Source organism: Gavialis gangeticus, unplaced genomic scaffold (assembly GCF_001723915.1).
Source record: "Gavialis gangeticus isolate Ggan-Ray unplaced genomic scaffold, GavGan_comp1, whole genome shotgun sequence".
Taxonomy (NCBI): Eukaryota; Metazoa; Chordata; order Crocodylia; family Gavialidae; genus Gavialis; species Gavialis gangeticus.
Window position 1 is genome coordinate 17,411,732 of NW_017729009.1, and position 7,685 is coordinate 17,419,416.

The window sequence follows — 7,685 nt, forward strand, 5'->3', positions numbered from 1 at the left end:
GAGTCCCTGTAGTTTAATCATGATCCTTTTTTATTCTCTTATCTTTCTGTGTTCTTCCCCATCCTCATAGCTGTAAGTCTCATCTCTCTCTCTTTCTCTCTCTCTGTCTCACTCTCTATCTCTCTGGTTCTTTAATAACTGCACCTAAGGTACATTAAGATGCTCTTAATACTTGCAGTAATTATTTTTAACTGTAGTAATTATTAAATGCAAATTCAGATTTATCCTTTATCTGATCCGTCTCTCCCTCAACACTGAGCAAACACTGACTTCAGACATATCAAATGTGTATGTAGAGACAGTTAAATATTTGAGCCATCAATTGTAAGGCTTCTTATAATGTAAAATGATGGCATATAATTACTTGTGATGTAGATCATCAATATCAATTAATTTTTTTATCAGTATTAATAACAGTGACATTGCATTGTCAAATTTGCTTGGGGAAAAGATGATCATTTCCAATGGCAGATTAAATGAATGACAATATTTATATTACTCTAGGTTGTTTGAGACTGTTGACATCATTTTTCAATTCTTATAAAAAATTGTGAAGACTGTTAGTGGGGTTATCCGCATGTGTTGGTTGACAAAATGGTGCACATTTAGAAAGATTTGGCTTCATATAATGTATTTATTATTTTCCTTTTCCCTTTTTTCATGCTACTGAGCGGTGAATCTGAATTGAAACTCTCGTCCTGTTCTTATGTCCCTCTTTAAATTGAATTCCAACGTTTGTTGGATGAAACAAGCTGGAAATGGATGTAAGGATAAAACAGAGGTAGTCGTACACATGACCAGCTTTAGGGCTATTACACCTTAATAATATCTTTCTACTGGTCAGAGGTATAGGTTTGCACTAATACCATGAAGGCCCATGGATTTTGTCCCAATTTATAACTTGTTACGTAAGAGCAGATTTTGTCCATAAATTTCCTTTAAGGCACTCTTGTATGTACTCTTGTATTTGCAAAGTAATCAACAATTGAAAAAAAATTATTTTTTAAGGTAAGGAGTGACCAAAGAATGGCATAACTCTCCTGATGAAACTACAGAGTGTATTTCATCAGAAAGGAAATAACTGTTTTTTATTTTGACTTTGAAATAATATACTCATAAGCCTTTTGTAGCCCATCATGTTCTCTTACTGAAAAAGCGATCTGTGGAATTTATCATGCCTGCAGCCCCAGTTAATGAATGCTGTGCAGATTAACTAGGGAATGGACAGAGAATAAAGAACTCTGGATGTCTTTAACTAATTTGTTCACTTTGATTAAAAAAAATGCACTTGCGGACAAGGTGAGGGGTTTTTTTCATCCGTGAAGGAACAAGATCAGAATCCTTAATGTTCCAAAATTGAAAAGTCACTTTTGATTATCTAACTTAATATCTCTTTTTAGTTAGGTAACCAGCTAAAAACTTATTTGAAAAAAATGTGGTTAACTGTTCCCAAGACATTGACAGGGTTACTTTTGCAGTATGAAAAGCTGGCATTTTATTTCAAAGGTAGTTGGTTTTAATATTTTTCTTATTGTAATTTTTCCATGTATTTTTCAGACTGGTGTTTTTAGTTGCCTTCTCAATCTTTCTTTACAAGAGAAATATAGCGTAGTTAGCTTTTAGTAGAGATAGTGGAAATACACTATGCGGTTTAGAACACGAGTGCCTTAGACCTCTGAAATCAACTGTACATACTTTCCAGCTTGCATTGTTTAAAACAATGACAAAGAAAGGCAAGACTAAAAGATTAGTCATTTGTCAATATAAGTTTAATGTTAAAACTAGCTTCTTCCTTGATTAGGTTTTCTGCTTATGATCTAAGACTCACAACTGTTCCTGCTAAGGGTAATCTAATATGATACTTGATACTGGAGCTTTCTGGCATAAACACTCCTGACCCTTCATCAGATCCTTCCATATTGGCACAGCCGATTCATGCACAGAATGTTAAGATCATGAGGTACCAGCCTTGGAAAGACAAAAATCTATAAATCCTTTTCTCACAACATTATACTCAGGACTCATTTGCTTACTTAGATCTGTAAATAGCTGTTTTTCATAGACATTATACAGCTGAATAGTAATGAACATTTTTTTCACAATGTTATGATCTTAATCTTCAAACTTCTGTCCTGTCTACAGACCTAAAAACATACAGTTCCTTTTTAAAAATTCTTTAAATGCATTTGGTTGGGACCTTTTGACCTATATAATTATATAATTAATTAATTTAGTTAACCAGCTAAATTAATAAAATTTCAAAAATCACCTAAGTGACTTAGGAGCTCATTTCTCATCATCCCTCAGCTGGGTTTAGGGTGAATTATTTTGAAATTTTTACATGTTTTGATTTCTTGGCTAAATTCGAGTGTTTACTTATTTCATTGGAACTTACATCCTTTGAGACTTCTTTCTCAGCCTGAATCTTGATATAGGTAACTATGTTCCATGTATATGAATCCAGCATCTTCTAGTCCAGTGGTTTTCAACCTTTTTAGACTCAAGGCACCCATCAGAAAGTGTGAGCTCTTAGCTCCCACTTCCTTTTTGACTCTGGAAAAATTAGAGAGCAAGTTTTCCTTTGCAAAAAACTCAGAAGGACCACAGCAGGTCAGAATAGTTTTGACACTTTGTATCCCTATTTGAATCTCAGTGATTATCTTGTGAATCATGTGTAGGTGTCAGCACACCTAATAGTGCTAATATGTGGTGTGGTTCCCCTTAAAAGGTTCTCTGCATCTCCCTGGTTGAGAATCACTGTTCAACCACTAGTGTTGGTTGAAGGCTCTACCATGCATGCCTTTATGCTCCCTCTCCTAGAGGGTGTGAAAGATGGAGCAACCCAAATCACTGCTCAGTTCCTTCACCAAAGAAAATAGCAATAGTATAACTAGGGCAGGGCAAACGTACTGCCTCCAGGCACCAAAATCCCCCCCGTCCCAGGCCTTTATTACGGTCAGTACAGCCCAGTGCTGCCCACTGCCCAGCCATGGAAGTTAGACAGCCCTGCACTCCATAGCATATGGGGCTGCACCAAGAGTGCTGCAGTTGAGGGACTGGCTCACCACACACCCGCTGTACCAGGCCCATGACACAGGCTCTCCGGGGACTGTCTCTGGTGCCCTGTTCGCTTTCCCCTGCCAATAGTGCATGCAGAACACAGGCGCACCATTCAGTTCAACACCTCTCTCCATATGCTATGGGACACAGGGCTGCCCAGCTTCTATAGCTAGGTCATGCAAGACTGTGCCTACATACCAAAAGCTCCCAGGGGTCAGGGGGATCCTGGTGCCCCATGCTGAGAGCATGCTCCACAGCTGCAGCAACTCTGCTGCAGTCCCATATACTATGGCGGTCAGGGCTCCTCACCTGTGTAAGAAGTAAGACTGTCCCCTAAACTCCCCAATGGTCATCACTCTTCCCAGGGCACTGCAGGAGGTCACTGTGCCCCTGACCAGTAGAAAGAAATCCAGTAGAAAAGCTTTGTATCAGTGGGAATGAGTGAAAGTTATGAGGTCCATGGATAGACAAAGACATCTAAAACAACTCCAGGTCCTGTTTTTCTCTGAAGTTAGTTCACATTGATTCCACTGTATGTAGCTGACATAGCAGCTGCCTTTCAAGCTAAATAGTGACTGTAAAACAATCGTGTCAGGCTGGACATCTGATCTAGATGCCACCAGTGAATTGCGCTTGGTAAATGTGTAAGCAAAACTACATGTAGACACTCTAGATAGAAACTTTTCATATAGAAACCCTTCTAAAATATGCTACAGTCATCACCTAAGAGCTAATAGAATGCACACTAACCAGAGAGGGAAAGATAAACCATTTCAAAGTATGAGAGATATTGATGAAATCTGAAACACGCTTTGCTAATTTTGAGGTGAATATTAGCCATCTCTTAGATTTAGTGCCAAAACTGTAAAAAAAAACCTGTGAGGTTTTTTTTAATGGCTTTGTTTTAGAATGATGTGGCTCTAAGGACATAAAGAATTGGAGGCTTAATCTCAGTTGGTGAGTCATGAGGCTTGGAGGAAAAAAAAGTGCAAGTAAGTGTATAAAAAGATGTATATGAAAGTCCAAACTAATCTTTGCTTAAAATTTCAGGCTTGATCTACTCTATCTCTATGGAATGTAGTCTGAGGAAGTGCTGCCATCAAAGCCTACAATTCAATCACTCTGTTGTATGAAGTGATAACTACAGAAATGATATCATTAAAGAAACATGATAATAAAGGTTCAAAAGAAGAGCGTTAATAAATATTAATAACACATTCAATCCCAGGCAGGAAAGGGATCTCTAACTGGTGGAAACAAATGAATTATTCTATATTAACTTGGAAACAGCCAAGAAACATCTGAATAAATATTGATCTGAGGTTGGAATGCAGAAAGATACCCAATATAGATAAAATAGATACCTAACAGAGTTGACTGGCAGTTCTGAATGTATCAGGGACAACATATTCTTCAGAAAAACTGAGATAGCTTTCCTACTATTAACCGGGATTCCCTGAAGTGATGCCACAGACTTCTCAAGTGATACCAATCACCCAGTCCTCATGCAGTTGGTTGAGTACAGACATTTTGGATTCGGGTGCATGATTTGGATTGGGGTTGTATGCTGATAGCCAGAAGAATTGGAAGAGTGACATGGCAAGTGGCTGAAACATAGAATTATGTTGGGGACTCAGAACTGATGAATTCTTACCCAGGAGCTATTAATTCAGTCGAACTTTGCCTTGCCATATTTTCATGAGAACTGTAGGAATTAATGGGATGTAGGCATTCAACTGGTTTTCATGCCTCCTCAGGAGCAAAATATAGGACATTCCTTGTTGACATCTGCAGCAAATGGATCCACCCCAAGGACTTCCCCCCACATCTTAAAACACTGGATTAAAAATGAAGTCCTTTCGTTGTCAGTCATGGAAGATGGAACCTGTCCTTCTCAGGTGGACAGGAGGTTACTTTGGACTTCAGGCTGGTGAATAGCTGTCAGGCTGATTTGATGATGAACATACCATTCCCACAGAAGTGCTTTCTGACACAAAGAGGAAGATTGGGGTATTTTCCCTGTCCTTTTCTGTTTTTGTAATACATTGCCACTATATTGTCTATTCAGATCTAGACAGCTATATTCTGGAGCAACAGCAGGAATACTCACAAGTTAGATGAACAGCTCTCAACTTCAATACATTTGTGGGTAACTGCCTCCTGGGACTATAGGCCATGAATCTGATTAAACTAGGTTCTCTTATTGTGAGTAGTAATAACTTTTGGATGTTACATGAGAGCATGCATAGGGTGCTCACACTGATAGTGAAAACTGTGTGGCTACCACCCATATGATTTTTATTGGTTTTCAGTATCTCTAAGAGACTGTCAAATATTTATGCAAATTAAAAGGAATGAACAGGGAAGACTTTTTGTCAGGGCAAAGCTCTATTTTTGCTCGATCTCTTTAATCTTTTGCAGCTATCGTTTCTGCCATTTCATTCCTTCAATGGAAAAGCTTGCAGCAGAGTCCATGAAGGAAAGGATTTAAAATATTTGTTAAAGTAATAAATAGGGAGTAAATTAAAGGTCTCATGTTTTAATAAACTGGGATTTGGTATTGGGGTGTGGGGTGTGCTGGTCATGCCTCCCAGGGTGGCTGGGAGGTGGGAGCAGTGAGGGAAGGTGCTTTTGGGGGAACTACAGCCTCTGCCCTGGGAAGGAAGCCCTGGCTCATGGGGACCCAATCCAGCCTGCTACCTTGTTCCCCTCCTTCCCCCCCACCCCTCCCAGACCCCACTCCTGGATCTGCCCATGCCCTGCAACTTGGTTAACTGGCACGTGCCCCGCAGGCTGTTTGCATGGGGTTGCATCCCTAGGGGTGGAAAAGGTCGCTCCCCTGGGGGCAGGAGTTGGCTTGGTGTCAGAACTGCCCTCTGGGCAGTAGTTTAGGCGCTGCAAAGTTTGTCTACACAAAACAGGAGAGCGGGGGAAGAGACACTTTATCCTGGGATGCTGGAGGACTACAACTTGGGCAGCTCATCTGTGGGAAGAAGTTGCACATTAATGGAGCACAAACTGAGTAACATGGATCAGAAATAAACCTTCTCTGGAGTGGCGTAACTTTATACCACCTAAAGCGTGCTTAAAACTAGTTTCAGGTGTTGATGTGTGGACAGCCCAGGGGTTAAGAGCTTTAAGAGGCATCTAAAATGAATGCATAAGGTGTCCCTGTGTCTGATCTACACAGGATGCAATCAAAACTTATAGAATATAGTGGTTATCATTGATTTCTTGGATTACAGTGACATCTGGTGGTGGTTAAAATATGTGTTATTGCTTTTTGCCATATGTTACAAGTTTTGGGTTGGTTTTTTTTTCTTTGTATTCTTTTAGAAAGCCATTGATCTTTTAATTTTATTTATTTATTTGGCCATCCTCATAAACTGTATTTCCCTGCTGTGAAGAGTGATTTTCTCCTGACAAATTCCCACTTTTCTCCCTGTTGACAGCCCAGCCTTTGCTGCATCCTCTAGTTACAAAATCGGGTTGATATTTCCTAAGCAGTCGATTCATCCAGCGGGGGGACACGTCTAGTGCTGCGCAGGAGAGATTCACTCGTCTTCAGATGCTGCGTTTTATTGCTTGTATTTGTAATTATACTACAGTCCTCAAAGCCTCGGGATGGAGGCTAGGAATTGGACTGACAGATTTAATTAAAATTGTAAAAGGTACCAGCGATTTCCCTCTCTGTTTTATAAATGGCAGCCAGCATCCACAACGGCCCCTTGGTAAATTTAAGGTCTGAGGTTTCTGCTTCCTTTGGGAAACCGCCTGCTCTTCACATCCAGGCTTTAGGAGGGAGGTAGAATCCTTTGAAGGAATTACAGCTTAGTTTTGTCCCTGTATTGCCTCTTAATTGTCTGTTAAAATGGATATAATAAGCGTTGAAAACCGAGGATTATCGCAAACGTTTCTCTTTTGTCAGCCATCCCTTTTTTTTTTTTCTTTTTTTTGTAGCAGGAAAACCCTTCGGCAGCGTCTGACTACAGGACTTGCTTCAGGGTTCATTAACATCTGGTTTCATCTGAATTTCACCTCAACGCTTTTTTGCATAAATGCAATGGCTCCGCTCTTCCTTCTTTCCTAGTCCACAGGCGATTACAGGGAGGGAAGCATGGAGTGGACATTTATTTATTTTTATAATTACTTTTTAAAATTTTTTTTTGCAAAAAATCCTGTCGGTTTCATAAAAGACATCCTCTCTGCTGCCAGGCTTGATGGCTTTCAACCCTCACTTGTAGCCCAAGAGGCGAGGAGAATCGCCCCTTACCCCTGTCGGGCCTCACACGCCTCTAACCCCTCACGCGGGGTGCGCTGAGCAAGGGGCGGCACCCCGCCGGCGCTGATTGGAGGGAGAGGAGCAAGGAGGCGCGCGGTGATTGGCTGGACGCCCCCTTTCTCCCCTCGAATTGGCTGTGAGGAGAGGGCGGTTTTTTGGTTCATTGGATGAGATATAACGATTTCTGGAGGTGCAGGTGTAAGATCCAGGAATGTAGTGGGGTGTAGTTATTGTATGGGAGAGATGTGTTGGCAGGTTCTGCATTTTTTGTCTTGGCATGGTCTGGATCCATTAGGTGTGGTTTTGGTCATAGGGAGTTTGCTTCTGGTGATGAGGTTAGCAA